This window comes from Oncorhynchus clarkii, chromosome 31 (genome assembly GCF_045791955.1).
Source record: "Oncorhynchus clarkii lewisi isolate Uvic-CL-2024 chromosome 31, UVic_Ocla_1.0, whole genome shotgun sequence".
Lineage (NCBI taxonomy): Eukaryota > Metazoa > Chordata > Actinopteri > Salmoniformes > Salmonidae > Oncorhynchus > Oncorhynchus clarkii.
In genome coordinates this window covers 10,527,693-10,545,706 of record NC_092177.1, presented here as the reverse complement: position 1 = coordinate 10,545,706, position 18,014 = coordinate 10,527,693, and positions in this window count along the sequence as shown.

The window sequence follows — 18,014 nt, the reverse complement described above, 5'->3', positions numbered from 1 at the left end:
AAAACGGTCGGCACAATCATATGCTACATATGGGGCGGCAGGGTGGCTTAGTGGTTAGAGCGTTGGACTAGTAACCAGAAGGTTGCAAGTTCAAACCACCGAGCTGACAAGGTACAAATCTGTTGTTCTGCCCCTGAACAGGCAGTTAACCCACTGTTCCTAGGCGTCACTTAAGAATTTCCTGGTTTTTGAAAGAAAAGCAAATTTTTTGTTCATTAAAATAACATCAAATTGGTTCGAAATACAGTGTAGACATTGTTAATGCTGTAAATGACTATTGTAGCTGGAAACGGCTGATTTTTAAAAATCGAATATCTACGTAGGCGTACATTATCAGCAACCATCACTCCTGTCTATCAGCAGAGTCCCAACATCTTACCACTGCTACACCTGTCTATCAGCAGAGTCCCAACACCTTACCACTGCTACACCTCCAATGGCATGTTGTGTTAGCTAATCCAAGTTTATCATTTTAAAAGGCTAATTGATCATCAGAAAACACTTTTGCAATTATGTTAGCACAGCTGAAAACTGTTGTGCTAATTAATTAAAGAAGCAATAAATTATGTAGGATGCCAGAGAGATATGTATACTGTAGCTAAGAAAGTAATACTAAGTGTATGTTGTGTAGTAAGCTGTTAGTAGCTCATGTGCCTCAGCCTAATAATTTGTACAGTGTACAGAGTGAGGAGGACCTGTTTATTGCGCTTATACCACGGTTGCCAAAGAAGACAAAGTAAACATGGAATTACATTTTATAAAACAACATATTTCTTTGACTGAGCATTTGGCACATGACTGAGCCTACAGTACTGGTACATACCAATGCGGTATTGTAAACACATCGTTTGTGGTCGGTGTGTGCTTGTTTTCAAACTTTTTTGTACAGCTTTGACAGTGTTACCGATAGTAATACACTGTAAGAACGGCCCATGTTCTGAATTCTGTCGCTGTACATTTCAAAAGTGCTGAACAAAAAACTATATTGACTACATCTGTCGTCGCTCGCATATTAATGTCTTAATTGAAAATTCAGATTCTCTTATCCGCTTGTCGTCCCCTTATGCCATAGTTTGTACATCTCAATTGTCAGTAGAAACCACATTTGTTTAAGCAAGTCACATATCAGCTATGTTTTTTGAAAAGGAAGTAAATGAGGCTGAATGAACTGTTTCCCTGCCAGACAAGGCTCCGCTGATAGCCAGGTGTAGCAGTGGTAAGGTGTTGGGACTCTGCTGATAGACAGGTGTAGCAGTGGTAAGGTGTTGGGACTGCTGATAGACAGGTGTAGCAGTGGTAAGGTGTTGGGACTCTGCTGATAGCCAGGTGTAGCAGTGGTAAGGTGTTGGGACTCTGCTGATAGCCAGGTGTAGCAGTGGTAAGGTGTTGGGACTCTGCTGATAGACAGGTGTAGCAGTGGTAAGGTGTTGGGACTCTGCTGTTGGGACTCTGCTGTTGGGACTCTGCTGTTGGGACTCTGCTGTTGGGACTCTGCTGTTGGGACTCTGCAGTTGGGACTCTACTGTTATGACTCTACTGTTGGGACTCTGCTGTTGGGACTCTGCTGTTGGGACTCTGCTGTTGGGACTCTGCTGTTGGGACTCTGCTGTTGGGACTCTACTGTTATGACTCTACTGTTGGGACTCTGCTGTTGGGACTCTGCTGTTGGGACTCTGCTGTTGGGACTCTGCTGTTGGGACTCTGCTGATAACCAGGTGTAGCAGTGGTAAGGTGTTGGGACTCTGCTGATAGCCAGGTGTAGCAGTGGTAAGGTGTTCGGACTGCTGTTGGGACTCTGCTGTTGGGACAGCTTTCTGCCCTAACAGTTTGTGGGCACCGTTTGTCACCGTTATAGTGCAAATAATGTATTGTTTAGTGTTGTGTTGTATAGTGGCTTTGCTGGCATGCATTTCACTTATCTTTCTTTTTGCCCGACCAAGATTTACATACTAAAATCGCCACTGGCTACAATATATACCGTCATTGGTTTTATGTAAAAAGTAGCTATGTTTTGGGAGGATGTGAGAGTGCAAGCTCAACATGACTTTAACCCAGTCACATCTCCACTCCCTACCACTATCTGTGTCACCTGCAGAGATCTGTGTTATAGTATCGTTGCATTAGTGACATCACTCTGTTGTCTGACGGCAGTGTAATTATCATTATCAACTCCCAGCAAATTACCTTCAATATGATGTGAACGTAATGTATTACATTCATCAAGTAATTGGTGCTAATGCTAATTGGTTTCCTAGGATTGTTTGTGGGTGATGATTGTCTGTCTGTGAAAGTCAAGGGTCCTATTATATATGGTTCACATTGTTTAGAGTCAGTCTATTAGACAGTCAGTTGAACTAAATTTAATTGATGTTTGCATCAAACTCAGTTTTGGGGAAGCTACCCTGAAAATATAGCGGCATCTAGTGGTCAAAACCGGGTACTTTCACACGACTTTATGGTAAATAATGCAAGCAACTTCAATTACTAATTTCTTTCAACAGGGGGAAACAAACATCACTAGATTCACAGGGAATACATTACATAGTATGGAGTAGCAATGCTCCAAGCCACCGCCCCATACTACTTGTCAAACATAGAGAACTGATATTGTTTACTGGTTGTTGGGGTGTGATTGGTGTGGGGGTACGTGGAAAGCTTTTGACAAAAAAAAAAGTTGATTCCTCATGTCTTACTCATTGTTGCTATATTTATTGAATATTATATGAATCCTATAAATTAAAATGGCCAATTTGGGTGCAATCAACAGCTTAATTTCTCTAAGATACATAAACAAATCAATGCTTCAGGAATGGCAACCTTTTTCTAACTACAGAAACAATTTCAGAACAATCTGAGATGATGGTGTCATGAATTGCCGAAATGACATGAAACGACTCATCGGTTAAAATGAGAGATGAACAGTGGCGTTCTCTTGAGATCTGCCATAATGGTCTCAGCTAACAAAGCTCTCACAGGGGATCAGACGCTGGCATCCTATTCCCTATATTACATCACTTTTTCATAGGGCTCTGGTTACAAATAGTGCACTATATAGGGAACTGGGTGCCATTTGGGACGCGGAGAGACTGTTTCCCCCAGTTGGAATCACACGGCCTGCCTGGGAGAGAGTTACATGATAGAACTGACTTAGTGAGTTCCAGAGTTCCAGAACGCTCCGGAGTTCCAGAACGCTCCGGAGTTCCAGGTTCTGAGGCGGAACCTGGAGAGGTGAGGGCTGAAGGGTCACATAGAGTTGATAGAGGATAACTTTACCCCAGTAATATAATACTTGTGGGATGTCATAATATGAGATGGTATTTGTGTAGAAGGATAGGGAAGTATCGGGACGTAGTCTTTTTACAGTATCATGTGATGATGACCTCACATGTAGTTTCTGTTGTTTTAATTGGGTGACAAACTCAATGTCACATTCAAGGTTAAAACCGTTCCTTTTACACATTGAAGTGAACAGTAAGATTGATTGTTTAGGGACACAACCCACTTTAGAAGAATTTGCATATTCCCTTTTAAAATGTCAAAATACCTGTCCAAAGTGATGAATTAAAAGAATGCAGCTGTGATCCACACAGATTCCCTTTAAAATCCCCATGGTCAACACAACACCACACACAGAGCACTCAGGAAGTATTTTGGCTTTCTATTTCTATATAAAATGCTATGCAAAGCCACTGAAACTCCATAGGTAGCCCTGCTATTATTTAGTCTTGCTATTTCCTGCCGAGCTCTGTGTCTCAGTCCTCACCCTATTGTGTGAGACAGGAAACCATTGGAAATCTTCGCCCAGATATTCATTTCAATGGAATGTGAATGGCTTGGCCGTCTACCAACTTGCAATTTGTTGACACCATACTCTACCTTTCCACAAAATGTTCTCTGAAAATCTCTGGCACCTTACATTACGTTACTTTCCCTCTAAATTCCATAGGGACATTTCTAGGACATCATTATTGGAATAAAAGGATTAGGTTCAAGGAAGGACTTATGACAGATTCAAAATGTGACAACTGACAAGGAGCCCCATGCCCCATGCTTGTTAAAATCATAGAGATCAACCATGGATGAAGTAGGGGAAATGTGTTTGTTCATCCATCTGTCTGGATGAGTAGATTGACTAAAGTTCTGCTTGTTTAACTCTGTCAGGATCAGGACATGTCAGACGTTGTTGATATGTCCGTGTCTGCGTGCACACTGTTATAGAGAATACGTTTCAATTGAACGGTCCACTGCAGCCATTCTTATTTCAATATCATTTCATTTATGGGTAACAATTAACTACAATTAACTACGTAATAAAACAGTCAAAAACAAACAAAAATAGCTTCTTAGCAAAGAGCAATTTTTCAAGCAAGAATTTTACTAGGACTGTCTGGGAGTGGTCTGAAACTAGCTGTTATTGGCATAGAGGTTTGGAACTCTCTTTCTTATTGGTCTATTAACTCATTTACTGCCTGGGGATGTCACCAGAGGTTTGGAGCTCTCTTTCTTATTGGTCTATTAACTCATTTACCACCTGGGGATGTCACCAGAGGTTTGGAGCTCTCTTTCTTATTGGTCTACTAACTCATTTACCACCTGGGGATGTCACCAGAGGTTTGGAACTCTCTTATTGGTCTATTAACTCATTTACCACCTGGGGATGTCACCAGAGGTTTGGAGCTCTCTTATTGGTCTATTAACTCATTTACTGCCTGGGGATGTCACCAGAGGTTTGGAACTCTCTTATTGGTCTATTAACTCATTTACTGCCTGTGGATGTCACCAGAGGTTTGGAACTCTCTTATTGGTCTATTAACTCATTTACTGCCTGGGGATGTCACCAGAGGTTTGGAACTCTCTTTCTTATTGGTCTATTAACTCATTTACTGCCTGGGGATGTCACCAGAGGTTTGGAACTCTCTTATTGGTCTATTAACTCATTTACTGCCTGTGGATGTCACCAGAGGTTTGGAACTCTCTTATTGGTCTGTTAACTCATTTACCACCTGGGGATGTCACCAGAGGTTTGGAACTCTCTTATTGGTCTATTAACTCATTTACTGCCTGTGGATGTCACCAGAGGTTTGGAGCTCTCTTTCTTATTGGTCTACTAACTCATTTACCACCTGGGGATGTCACCAGAGGTTTGGAACTCTCTTATTGGTCTATTAACTCATTTACCACCTGGGGATGTCACCAGAGGTTTGGAACTCTCTTATTGGTCTATTAACTCATTTACCACCTGGGGATGTCACCAGAGGTTTGGAACTCTCTTATTGGTCTATTAACTCATTTACCACCTGGGGATGTCACCAGAGGTTTGGAACTCTCTTATTGGTCTATTAACTCATTTACCACCTGGGGATGTCACCAGAGGTTTGGAACTCTCTCTCTTATTGGTCTATTAACTCATTTACTGCCTGGGGATGTCACCAGAGGTTTGGAACTCTCTCTTATTGGTCTATTAACTCATTTACCACCTGGGGATGTCACCAGAGGTTTGGAGCTCTCTCTTATTGGTCTATTAACTCATTTACCACCTGGGGATGTCACCAGAGGTTTGGAACTCTCTTATTGGTCTATTAACTCATTTACTGCCTGGGGATGTCACCAGAGGTTTGGAACTCTCTTATTGGTCTATTAACTCATTTACTGCCTGTGGATGTCACCAGAGGTTTGGAACTCTCTTTCTTATTGGTCTATTAACTCATTTACTGCCTGGGGATGTCACCAGAGGTTTGGAACTCTCTTTCTTATTGGTCTATTAACTCATTTACTGCCTGGGGATGTCACCAGAGGTTTGGAACTCTCTTATTGGTCTATTAACTCATTTACTGCCTGTGGATGTCACCAGAGGTTTGGAACTCTCTTATTGGTCTATTAACTCATTTACTGCCTGGGGATGTCACCAGAGGTTTGGAACTCTCTTATTGGTCTATTAACTCATTTACCACCTGGGGATGTCACCAGAGGTTTGGAACTCTCTTTTGTTATTGGTCTATTAACTCATTTACTGCCTGGGGATGTCACCAGAGGTTTGGAACTCTCTTATTGGTCTATTAACTCATTTAGTGCCTGGGGATGTCACCAGAGGTTTGGAGCTCTCTTATTGGTCTATTAACTCATTTACTGCCTGGGGATGTCACCAGAGGTTTGGAGCTCTCTTTTGTTATTGGTCTATTAACTCATTTACTGCCTGGGGATGTCACCAGAGGTTTGGAACTCTCTTATTGGTCTATTAACTCATTTACTGCCTGGGGATGTCACCAGAGGTTTGGAACTCTCTTATTGGTCTATTAACTCATTTACTGCCTGGGGATGTCACCAGAGGTTTGGAACTCTCTTATTGGTCTATTAACTCATTTACTGCCTGGGGATGTCTCCAGAGGTTTGGAACTCTCTTTCTTATTGGTCTCTTAACTCATTTACTGCCTGGGGATGTCACCAGAGGTTTGGACTGCCTGGGGATGTCACCAGAGGTTTGGAACTCTCTTATTGGTCTATTAACTCATTTACTGCCTGGGGATGTCACCAGAGGTTTGGAACTCTCTTATTGGTCTGTTAACTCATTTACCACCTGGGGATGTCACCAGGCAGCCCAAAACTCTATCCCACCAAAACAAGCTGACATTTCAGGTGGTCTTTACAAACAGCCCTTACACTAAAAAATACCTTATAATTATTTATAATTTCACAGTATTATTCCAACCTCATAGTGTGGAAATGAATCAGGTTTTTAACTCCACTGGGCCACTGAAAAAACTACAACCAGAGTCAACTATCACTCCTGCCATCTGATGGTCAAACACAGCCAATGCAGCCCTGAGATATACAGATGGACATGCTTTGGTTTCTTTTTTATTTAACTAGGCAAGACAGTTAAGAACAAATTCTACTTTTCAATGATGTCTAGGAACAGTGGGTTAACTGCCTTGTTCAGGGGCAGAGCAACAGGTTTTTACCTTGTCAGCTTGGGGATTTGATCTTGCAACTTTTACAAATACTAGCTACCTGCCGCCAACACTCTAACCACTGGGCTACCTGCCGCCACTGGGCTACCTGCCGCCACTGGGCTACCCTGCCGCCACTGGGCTACCCTGCCGCCACTGGGCTACCCTGCCGCCACTGGGCTACCCTGCCGCCACTGGGCTACCCTGCCGCCACTGGGCTACCCTGCCGCCACTGGGCTACCCTGCCGCCACTGGGCTACCCTGCCGCCACTGGGCTACCTGCCGCCACTGGGCTACCCTGCCGCCACTGGGCTACCTGCCGCCACTAGGCTGCAGCTTCACAGAACGCAATGTTCTGAACACTAATTAAATGCTTCTGGAATTGAACATTCTCGAAGGGGAGTGCAATTGATTAGTTCTAGAACTATAATTGAATTAATTAGTTCTAAAATGAAAAATTTGAGAATGAAATGTTGTAAAAGTGGAATGGTTAGTTGTAGAACTGGTTTGTCTTGATAGGGTACAGTCATTCTACCACTAACCAGCGTTATATACAGAAATACTCCACACCCATGAAATAAATGACTTCCAAGCGGTCTACTAGCTATTAAAACTAAAGTGCAGTTTTAAAGTTAATCTCATGCTATTCTAGACATTTTGCCATGGTGCAGAGAGGAAATTGTACATGCTACATGCTATTCTATGAATTTGTCATGAGGTTGAGACAAAATGTAGCATATCTAAAGCTAATTAAAGCTAAAATATAGGTATGTTGGCTGTGAGATGTCTTGTTTGCTAAGTGAACCAATGAAATAAGCAGTGGCATGGTGCATATAGCCATAGAACCACAGTGACATATGCCTCAGTGCGGTCCCATTCGTGGCTTATCGGGGGTGTGGCTTTCAGTTAGTTATTTTTGGTAACCCATCCCCCATGAGAGTGAATGTCAATCCAGTTGATCTGTTATGTTATATTTCATAACATCTGACTAACCAAGTAAACTGTTTGCTATGAATTCTATTTGATGGGGTTCAGGTAAAAATACTAATAATGTAATAATTGGAACACTAACAAGTAAAGAACATAAAACAAATATATATGCAATACATACATCTATTTAGCTCAATCTGATTGTGTCTGATTGTGTGGGCCTGGCTTCCTGTGGATGGGCCTGGCTCCCCAGAGGATGGGCCTGGCTCCCCAGTGGATGGGCCTGGCTCCCCAGTGGATGGGCCTGGCTTCCTGTGGATGGGCCTGGCTCCCCAGAGGATGGGCCTGGCTCCCCAGAGGATGGGCCTGGCTTCCTGTGGATGGGCCTGGCTCCCCAGAGGATGGGCCTGGCTCCCCAGAGGATGGGCCTGGCTCCCCAGAGGATGGGCCTGGCTTCCTGTGGATGGGCCTGGCTCCCTGTGGATGGGCCTGGCTCCCCAGTGGATGGGCCTGGCTCCCCAGAGGATGGGCCTGGCTCCCCAGAGGATGGGCCTGGCTCCCCAGAGGATGGGCCTGGCTCCCCAGAGGATGGGCCTGGTTCCCCAGAGGATGGGCCTGGCTTCCTGTGGATGGGCCTGGCTCCCCAGTGGATGGGCCTGGCTTCCTGTGGATGGGCCTGGCTCCCCAGTGGATGGGCCTGGCTCCCCAGAGGATGGGCCTGGCTCCCCAGTGGATGGGCCTGGCTCCCCAGAGGATGGGCCTGGCTCCCCAGTGGATGGGCCTGGCTCCCCAGTGGATGGGCCTGGCTCCCCAGAGGATGGGCCTGGCTCCCCAGAGGATGGGCCTGGCTCCCCAGAGGATGGGCCTGGCTCCCCAGAGGATGGGCCTGGCTCCCCAGAGGATGGGCCTGGCTCCCCAGAGGATGGGCCTGGCTCCCCAGAGGATGGGCCTGGCTCCCCAGTGGATGGGCCTGGCTCCCCAGAGGATGGGCCTGGCTCCCTGTGGATGGGCCTGGCTCCCCAGAGGATGGGCCTGGCTCCCTGTGGATGGGCCTGGCTCCCCAGAGGATGGGCCTGGCTCCCTGTGGATGGGCCTGGCTCCCCAGAGGATGGGCCTGGCTTCCTGTGGGCCTGGCTCCCCAGAGGATGGGCCTGGCTCCCCAGAGGATGGGCCTGGCTCCCCAGAGGATGGGCCTGGCTTCCTGTGGATGGGCCTGGCTCCCTGTGGATGGGCCTGGCTCCCCAGTGGATGGGCCTGGCTCCCCAGTGGATGGGCCTGGCTCCCCAGAGGATGGGCCTGGCTTCCTGTGGATGGGCCTGGCTCCCTGTGGATGGGCCTGGCTCCCCAGAGGATGGGCCTGGCTCCCTGTGGATGGGCCTGGCTCCCCAGAGGATGGGCCTGGCTTCCTGTGGATGGGCCTGGCTTCCTGTGGATGGGCCTAGCTCCCCAGTGGATGGGCCTGGCTTCCTGTGGATGGGCCTGGCTTCCTGTGGATGGGCCTGGCTCCCCAGAGGATGGGCCTGGCTCCCTGTGGATGGGCCTGGCTCCCTGTGGATGGGCCTGGCTCCCCAGTGGATGGGCCTGGCTTCCTGTGGATGGGCCTGGCTTCCTGTGGATGGGCCTGGCTCCCCAGAGGATGGGCCTGGCTTCCTGTGGGCCTGGCTCCCCAGAGGATGGGCCTGGCTTCCTGTGGATGGGCCTGGCTCCCCAGTGGATGGGCCTGGCTCCCCAGTGGATGGGCCTGGCTTCCTGTGGATGGGCCTGGCTTCCTGTGGATGGGCCTGGCTCCCCAGAGGATGGGCCTGGCTTCCTGTGGATGGGCCTGGCTCCCCAGAGGATGGGCCTGGCTTCCTGTGGATGGGCCTGGCTTCCTGTGGATGGGCCTGGCTCCCCAGAGGATGGGCCTGGCTTCCTGTGGATGGGCCTGGCTCCCCAGTGGATGGGCCTGGCTCCCCAGTGGATGGGCCTGGCTTCCTGTGGATGGGCCTGGCTTCCTGTGGATGGGCCTGGCTCCCCAGAGGATGGGCCTGGCTTCCTGTGGATGGGCCTGGCTTCTTGTGGATGGGCCTGGCTCCCCAGTGGATGGGCCTGGCTTCCTGTGGATGGGCCTGGCTTCCTGTGGATGGGCCTGGCTCCCCAGTGGATGTGCCTGGCTTCCTGTGGATGGGCCTGGCTCCCCAGTGGATGGGCCTGGCTTCCTGTGGATGGGCCTGGCTCCCCAGTGGATGGGCCTGGCTTCCTGTGGATGGGCCTGGCTTCCTGTGGATGGGCCTGGCTTCCTGTGGATGGGCCTGGCTTCCTGTGCCTACGCCTCTGTACTGTACTTGGCTGGTTCAGTTGCAAGGTAGACTTGTGGCTACATGATTGAGTGATACTCCATAGAGATTTACACTACAGCTAGTGTGTGGTGTTAGCCCTGTGTCTGTACTCATAAAGGCAGCCCGGTGTGCTTCCCAAATGGCACCCTATTCCCTATATAGTGCACTACCCTATGGGTCATGGTCAAAAGTAGCACACTATATAGCGAATAGTGTGCCATTTTGGATGAAGGTTGGGAGTATATAGGAGTGTGTCTCTGTGGCCCCAGTGATTTCTCCATCTATCTCTCAGAGGCCATATCATTACTGAGCAGACAGCTAGGCTGCTAGAGTCTGAGCTGCAGCTGGGGGCATAGAGCTACTGCTGCTACTGGAGAATAATAACACACTGGACTGGAATATAATATACTGTAACTACTTTAATATACTATAACTACTGGACTGGAATATAATTACTGCACTGTACTGGAATATAATATACTGTAACTACTATAATATACTATAACTACTGGACTGGAATACAATATACTGTACTGGACTGGAATATAATATACTGCACTGTACTGGAATATAATATACTGTACTGGACTGGAATATAATAGACTGTACTGTACTGGAATATAATATACTGTAACTACTTTAATATACTATAATTACTGCACTGTACTGGAATATAATATACTGTACTGGACTGGAATATAATATACTGTACTGTACTGGAATATAATATTCTGTAACTACTATAATATACTATAATTACTGGACTGTACTGGAATATAATATACTGTAACTACTATAATATACTATAATTACTGGACTGTACTGGAATATAATATACTGCACTGTACTGGAATATAATATTCTGTAACTACTATAATATACTATAACTACTGGACTGGACTGGAATATAATATACTGTACTGGACTGGAATATAATATACTGTAACTACTATAATATACTATAATTACTGCACTGTACTGGAATATAATATACTGTACTGGACTGGAATCTAATATTCTGTAACTACTATAATATACTATAATTACTGGACTGTACTGGAATATAATATACTGTAACTACTATAATATACTATAATTACTGGACTGTACTGGAATATAATATACTGTAACTACTATAATATACTATAATTACTGGACTGTACTGGAATATAATATACTGCACTGTACTGGAATATAATATTCTGTAACTACTATAATATACTATAACTACTGGACTGGAATATAATATACTGTACTGGACTGCAATATAATATACTGTACTGGACTGCAATATAATATACTGCACTGTACTGGAATATAATATACTGTAACTACTATAATATACTATAATTACTGGACTGTACTGGAATATAATATACTGTAACTACTATAATATACTATAATTACTGGACTGTACTGGAATATAATATACTGCACTGTACTGGAATATAATATTCTGTAACTACTATAATATACTATAACTACTGGACTGGAATATAATATACTGTACTGGACTGCAATATAATATACTGTACTGGACTGCAATATAATATACTGCACTGGACTGCAATATAATATACTGCACTGGACTGGAATATAATATACTGTACTGGACTGGAATATAATATACTGTACTGGACTGGAATATAATATACTGTACTGGACTGCAATATAATATACTGTAACTACTATAATATACTATAACTACTGGACTGGAATATAATATACTGTACTGGACTGGAATACAATATACTGTACTGGACTGGAATATAATATACTGGACTGGACTGGAATATAATATACTGTACTGGACTGGAATATAATATACTGTACTGGACTGCAATATAATATACTGCACTGGACTGCAATATAATATACTGTACTGGACTGCAATATAATATACTGTAACTACTATAATATACTATAACTACTGGACTGGAATATAATATACTGTACTGTACTGGAATATAATATACTGTACTGGACTGGAATATAATATACTGGACTGGACTGCAATATAATATACTGTACTGGACTGCAATATAATATACTGTACTGGACTGGAATATAATATACTGCACTGGACTGGAATATAATATACTGGACTGGACTGCAATATAATATACTGTACTGGACTGGAATATAATATACTGCACTGTAATGGAATATAATATTCTGTACTGGACTGGAATATAATATACTGTACTGGACTGGAATATAATATACTGTACTGGACTGGAATATAATATACTGTACTGGACTGGAATATAATATACTGTACTGGACTGGAATATAATATACTGTACTGTACTGGAATATAATATACTGTACTGGACTGGAATATAATATACTGTACTGGACTGGAATATAATATACTGTACTGGACTGCAATATAATATACTGTACTGGACTGGAATATAATATACTGTACTGGACTGGAATATAATATACTGTACTGGACTGGAATATAATATACTGTACTGGACTGGAATATAATATACTGTACTGGACTGGAATATAATATACTGTACTGGACTGGAATATAATATACTGTACTGGACTGGAATATAATATACTGTACTGGACTGCAATATAATATACTGTACTGGACTGGAATATAATATACTGTACTGGACTGGAATATAATATACTGTACTGGACTGGAATATAATATACTGTACTGGACTGGAATATAATATACTGTACTGGACTGGAATATAATATACTGTACTGGACTGGAATATAATATACTGTACTGGACTGGAAGATAATATACTGTACTGGACTGGAATATAATATACTGTACTGGACTGGAATATAATATACTTTAGGAATGTAGGGAATTTTTGCTGAAATTCATCAAAAAAGTTAGCTTTTAATAGTGAACCTTTTTTTGTGGGATACACATAAGGCAATTCTAGGTCTTGTGGCATATTTTGGTTAACCTATCCCCAATTCAATGACATTGCAACCCTCTGCATGCACAGTGCATTCTTCCGTCATATGCACAGTGCATTCTTTCATCATATGCACAGTGCATTCTTCCATCTGTAGTGTCTGGACTATCAATAAATGTGACGACTGTTATTTTATCAAATCAATTCTCTGTGTGTAATTATTATTATGTGGTTAATCTAATCATGTAAACTTGAATTAACTAGGAAGTCGGGGCACCACGAGAAAATGTTTATAGAGTCTCTATAACCCGAAACGACTCTTCAGATATTTTCACATCTTATCAAAACAGTCGCTTATTAATGTATTATTATTACCTCATCAGTTCTCATGCCTGAATGTCGCAAACCCTTGGATATCTGCACGAACCCTAAGATATCTGCACAACAAACCCTAGGATATCTGCACGAACCCTAGGATATCTGCACAAACCCTTGGATATCTGTACGAACCCTAAGATATCTGCACAACAAACCCTAGGATATCTGCACGAACCCTAGGATATCTGCACAAACCCTAGGATATCTGTACGAACCCTAAGATATCTGCACAACAAACCCTAGGATATCTGCACGAACCCTAGGATATCTGCACAAACCCTAGGATATCTGCACAACAAACCCTAGGATATCTGCACGAACCCTAGGATATCTGCACGAACCCTAGGATATCTGCATGAACCCTAGGATATCTGCACAAACCCTAGGATATCTGCACAACAAACCCTAGGATATCTGTACGAACCCTAAGATATCTGCACAACAAACCCTAGGATATCTGCACGAACCCTAGGATATCTGCACAAACCCTAGGATATCTGTACGAACCCTAAGATATCTGCACAACAAACCCTAGGATATCTGTACGAACCCTAGGATATCTGCACAACAAACCCTAGGATATCTGCACGAACCCTAGGATATCTGCACAAACCCTAGGATATCTGCATGAACCCTAGGATATCTGCACAACAAACCCTAGGATATCTGCACGAACCCTAGGATATCTGCACAAACCCTAGGATATCTGCATGAACCCTAGGATATCTGCACAAACCCTAGGATATCTGCACGAACCCTAGGATATCTGCACAACAAACCCTAGGATATCTGCACGAACCCTAGGATATCTGCACAAACCCTAGGATATCTGCATGAACCCTAGGATATCTGCACAAACCCTAGGATATCTGCACGAACCCTAAGATATCTGCACAACAAACCCTAGGATATCTGCACGAACCCTAGGATATCTGCACAAACCCTAGGATATCTGCATGAACCCTAGGATATCTGCACAACAAACCCTAGGATATCTGCACGAACCCTAGGATATCTGCACAAACCCTAGGATATCTGCATGAACCCTAGGATATCTGCACAAACCCTAGGATATCTGCACGAACCCTAAGATATCTGCACAACAAACCCTAGGATATCTGCACGAACCCTAGGATATCTGCACAAACCCTAGGATATCTGCATGAACCCTAGGATATCTGCACAAACCCTTGGATATCTGCACGAACCCTAGCCTAAATGATGAATCAGCGATATACAAATTGGCTTAATTATTTATTTCCTAACTAACTAAATAATCACAGAAATAAATAACAAACTAACAGCAGATATTTGGGTTACTACATGATACAAAGAAAAAGTCCCCAGCGGACGAAGACGGTATGATGGCTTGGTAGACAAAGGAAAGGGGTGGGGACTGAGAAAGAGCGGGAAAGACAAAATGGATTCACTACAGACAGTTGATAATTATATGAATTGAAATGCTAATCCTTTGCACATGAACGGCCACTCATTCGAGAATAATTGCAATGTATATATTTACTCCTGTATGTCGTTGTTGTCTTCTCTGTTGGAATTGCCAGTCCGTCTGCTGGATAGTCAGTTCATCAGAGAGTCTGGTTAACTTCCCCAGAAGTCACAATGTGCTTCGTGATTGTAGCTTTCTCCGCGGCTCTGGATAGTGTCTGTTGTCATGGATACGTCAGGCCTACAAATGGTCGTTGCATAGAATAGATGCTTCCGCAATTGTCGTTATTCTTGTCCTAGGCTTCGTACATTTCCGGGCTGCAGACTGGTAGTTCGACGGCATAGGATTTCTTACCTCTGTTGTGAATCAATAGTCTCAGAGTTGAACCATTTCCAGCTGTGTAGCCAATGCTCCACGCTGAATGTTCTTGTGGCCTATAGAGTTGTAGTTCTTAACCAATTCACATGTAGTGTCAGCTGCATTTTTTTCTAGTCTAATTGTCTATAGAATTGTAGCCATTTCAATGTGGGGACTCCGTCCCAGCGTTCTCTGACTTAATGTACATTTTGTAGGAGGTGGTATTATACTCTGTGGAAAAAGGGCGATTCCATGATTCCTGATGTAATATCTGGCCTCACGGGGAACATGGCCACTGGCTAGTTAAAACTTTACATCTTAACAAGTATCTCATTTAGAAGTCCAATATAACATTATATCTTCTCACAAATAGTTTCATATTTACTAATTCATTTTATCCAACATCTAGGTGTAAACCTGACAGCTGGGAATAGTACACTTTAAGAGATACAGTTATGTGTGTTTCCTGTCCTTCATGAGATCACCAAATGAAACACACTCAACATGACTGTCCCGTAAGTGTCCACGGACCACTCCCACATTCTCAAAAATAGAAATATTGTTTAATTATTCAAACTTTTGATGTCCAAGGGTCTCTTTGTGTTCCCCAGTTTACATTCCAATCTCGAACACTACAGAGCATAGGGGCAGCGTATTTTACGACCGCCATAAAACAGCCGACTTCCTGCTCTCGTCGTCTACGAGGGAAAATAAGCTGTAGAGCGGACCCACTGTAACCTGATCCTTCAGATCGATGACACATCACATGTACAGCTGATTCTCAAGATCTTGCACACTAATGAGATGCTATTGAGCCCACACTACTACACAGTCTGAGCCAAGGACTACATGCTTTCTGGTAAGTTTTGATGCAATACTGGGTGGGGTAAATATATTTTATGTGACATACATGATTTTTTTGTCAACTAGTAAATAGTAGCCTACAGCAAAGTGTGTTTAAATAATTTCTAACTTGTTAACCATTTCTGCTAGTTAGTTTTTTGCTACCATGTGGGTTTTTAGCTTGCTTGAGCCTGCTTACTGAGGAGTGTTAATTCACCTGTTTCCATACATGTTTCATTTTAAAACGTTTATCTTACAAAGGAGCTGTTTCATCTAACTGCTAAACAATTTATCTGTACATGGAATTGTATTTATTTATTTTTTACAATTATTTTTCTAATCTTTACAGGAAAATGCCACTTGCACTATCTGACGTATGGAGACATTTCACTGCAGATAATGTAGACGGAAAATCTGTGTACATTTGCAAATACTGTGCCAAATCATATGTGAAGAATACAACGAAGATGCAGAATCATCTGGCCAAGTGCATAAAGTTCCCTCAGTGCTCACAACAAGCAACCTCTGACAAAAGTCCCTCTACTTCTATTCGAGGTGAAAATGATAAATCAGACACCTTAGCGATAGCAACAGCTTATGGCCCTCCTGGAATCAGTAGGGCCATAAGCTGTGTGGATAAGGTAGTAGTTGTGGAATTGTTTGGTTAGATTACTCGTTGGTTATTACTGCATTACTGCACAAGCATTTCGCTACACTCGCATTACCATCTGCTGACCATGTGTATGTGACAAATAAAATTTGATTTGATTTGGCCCTCCTGGAATCAGAAGTTTTTTTGAGTCAATGCGGGAACGTGGTCAGAGAAAACCTGATGAATGTATTGCTTGAGCTGTGTACGCAACTGGGTCACCTCTGATGCTCACAGGCAATGTGTATTGAAAGAGATTTCTGAATGTTATTCACCCAGCATACACCCCTCCAACCAGACATGCTTCATCTACTAATTTGCTGGATGCAGAGTTCAACAGAGTTCAAGTGAAGGTCAAGCAAATCATAGTGAAAGCAGACTGTATTGCAATCATCAATGATGGGTGGTTGAATGTTCCTGGGCAAGGAATAATTAACTACATAATCTCCACCCCTCAACCAGTATTCTACAAGAGCACAGAGACAAGGGACAACACACACACTGTTCTCTACATTGCAGATGAGCTGAAGGCAGTCATCAATGACCTTGGACCACAGAAGGTATTTGCACTGGTGACAGACAATGCTGTGAACATAAAGGCTGCTTGGTCTAAAGTGGAGGAGTCCTACCTTCACATCACATCACACCCACTGGCTGTGCTGCTCATGCATTGAATTTGCTCCTCAAGGACATCATGGCACTGAAAACAATGAATACACTACAAGAGAGCCAAGGAAATGGTTAGGTATGTGAAGTGTCATCAAGTTATAGTAGAAAACTACCTCACCAAGCAATGTGAGAAGAATAAGAGCACCACATTGAAGCTGCCCAGCAACATCCGTTGGGGTGGTGTTGTCATCATGTTTGACAGTCTCCTGGAGGTGAAGGAGTCTCTCCAAGAAATGGCCATATCACAGTCTGCCGATATGGACGGCCCCATCAAGAGGATCCTCCTGGATGATGTATTTTGGGAGAGAGTGGTAAGCAGCCTGAAACTCCTGAAACCTACAGCAGTAGCCATTGCACGGATTGAGGGGGACAATGCCATCCTGTCTGATGTTCAGACTCTGCTTGCAGATGTAAGAGAAGCAATCCGTACTGCCCTGCCCACTTAACTGTTGCTCCAAGCAGAGGAAACTGCACTTCTGAAATACATCAAAAAGTGTGAAGACTTCTGGCTGAAACCCATACACACCGCAGTGTACATGTTGGACCCCATGTATGCTGGCAAGAGCATCCTGTCTGATG